Below are 2,738 nucleotides of genomic sequence, written 5' to 3' on the forward strand. Positions count from 1 at the left end.
CTGAGTGTCAGCGGTTTGGTGAACGGATAAGGCGGAGTCAGGCGCAGGACACAGGTATGAGTAATAAACGGATAAGGCAGAGTCAGGCGCAGGACACAGGTATGAGTAATAAACGGATAAGGCAGAGTCAGGCGCAGGACACAGGTATGAGTAATAAACAGATAAGGCAGAGTCAGGCGCAGGACACAGGTATGAGTAATAAACAGATAAGGCAGAGTCAGGCGCAGGACACAGGTATGAGTAATAAACGGATAAGGCAGAGTCAGGCGCAGGACACAGGTATGAGTAATAAACGGATAAGGCAGAGTCAGGCGCAGGACACAGGTATGAGTAATAAACGGATAAGGCAGAGTCAGGTGCAGGACACAGGTATGAGTAATAAACAGATAAGGCAGAGTCAGGTGCAGGACACAGGTATGAGTAATAAACAGATAAGACGGAGTCAGGCGCAGGACACAGGTATGAGTAATAAACAGATAAGGCGGAGTCAGGCACAGGACACAGGTATGAGTAATAAACAGATAAGGCGGAGTCAGGCACAGGACACAGGTATGAGTAATTAACAGATAAGGCGGAGTCAGGCACAGGACACAGGTATGAGTAATTAACAGATAAGGCGGAGTCAGGCGCAGGACACAGGTATGATACACAGAGTTTCCTCAAAATTCAAGCAATGTTCCAACAAGGAAAAATACAGATATCCTGAGCACAAAAATAATGAACCACCATGACAACGACAATCACGCACAAAACAGAAAGGGAAGCCAGAGGGTTAAATAAGGAACATTGATTATGGAATGGAAACCAGGTGTGTAAAATGAAGACAAAACAAAACGAAAACAAAACATGGATCGGTGGCGACTAGAAAGCCGGTGACGTCGACCGCCGAACGTCGCCCGAACAAGGAGAGGGACCAACTTCGGCGGAAGTCGTGACACTGAATGAAATACCTCCCAAATTAAATGTTTATACAGAGCATTCAGAAAGTATTCAGACCCCTTCCCTTTTCCCACATTTTGTGACAGCCTTATTCTAAAATGGATTAAACATTTTTTTAATCAATATTCACACAATACCTTATAATGACAAAGCCAAAACAGAATTTTTTAAACATTTTTGCAAAAGTTTTCAAAATAAAAACCTTATTTGCACAAGTATTCACACACTTTGCTATGAGTTTCAAAATGTTGCTCAGGTGTTGTTTCCATTGATCATCCTTGAGATGTTTCTACAACTTGATTGGAGTCCACCTGTGGTAAACTAAATTAAATGGACATGATTTGGAAAGGCACACACCTGTCTATATAAGGTCCCACAGTTGACAGTGCATGTCAGAGCAAAAACCAAGCCATGAGGTCGAAGGAATTATCCGTAGAGCTCTGAGACAGGGTTGTGTCGAGGCACAGATCTGGGGAAGGATACCAAAACATTTCTGCAGCATTGAAGGTCCCCAAGAACACAGTGGCCTCCATCATTCTGAAATGAAGTTTGGAACCACCAAGACTCTTCCTAGAGCTGGCTGCCCAGCCAAACTGAGCAATCAGGGGGAGAAGGGCCTTGGTCAGGGAGGTGACCAATAATCCAATGGTTACACTGACAGAGATCCAGAGTTCCTCTGTGGAGATGGGAGAACCTTCCAGAAGGACAACCATCTCTGCAGTACTCCACCAATCAGGCCTTTATGGCCAGACAGAAACCACTCCTCAGTACAAGGGACATGACAGCCCGCTTGGAGTTTGCCAAAAGGCACCTAAAGGACTCTCAGACTTTGAGAAACAAGATTCTCTGAGCAACGTGCAGAGAGAATCTTGATCCACCAATCTGGCCTTTTCTATTTTTCTTATTTTACCTTTATTTAACTAGGCAAGTCAGTTAAGAACAAATTGTTATTTACAATGAAAGGCCTACTCTAACTCAGACGACGCTGGGCCAATTGTGCGTTCCCCTATGGGCCGGTTGTGATAACGGCCGGTTGTGATAAAGCCTGGAATCGAATCCGGGTCTGTAGTGATGCCTTCTAGCACTGAGATGCTGAGCAGACGGAAGGCACATGAAAGCCCGCTTGGAGTTTGCCTAAAGGCACCTAAAGACTTTCAGACCATGAGAAACAATATTCTCTGGTCTGATGAAACCAAGATTAAACTCTTTGGTCTGAATGCTCTGCATCGCGTCTGGTGGAAACCTGGCTCTATTCCTACGGTGATGCATGGTGGTAGCAGCATCATGCTGTGGGGATGTTTTTTCAGCGGTAGGGACTGGGAGAATTGAGGCAAAGATGAACAGAGCAAAGTACAGAGAGATAATTGATGAAAACCTGCTCCAGAGCGCTCAGGACCTCAGACTGCGGCTAAGGTTCACCTTCCAACAGGACAACAACCCTAAGCACACAGCCAAGACAACACAGGAGTGGCTTCGGGACAAGTCTCTGAATGTCCTTCAGTGGCCCAGTCTGAGCTCGGACTTGAACCCGATCGAACATCTCTGGAGAGACCAGAAAATAGTTGTGCAGCAATGCTCCCAATCCAACCTGACAGAGCTTGAGAGGATCTGCAAAGAGGAATGAGAAACTCTCCAAATACTGATGTGCCAAGCTTCTAGCATCATACTCAAGAAGACTCAAGGCTATAATCGATTTTTGTTTTCTGCCAAAGGTGTTTCAACAAAGTACTGAGTAAAGGGTCTGAATAAAATATACAAACATTTAGAATAACCTGTTTTTGGTTTGTCATTATGGGGTG

Source organism: Salvelinus fontinalis, chromosome 13 (assembly GCF_029448725.1).
Source record: "Salvelinus fontinalis isolate EN_2023a chromosome 13, ASM2944872v1, whole genome shotgun sequence".
Taxonomy (NCBI): domain Eukaryota; kingdom Metazoa; phylum Chordata; class Actinopteri; order Salmoniformes; family Salmonidae; genus Salvelinus; species Salvelinus fontinalis.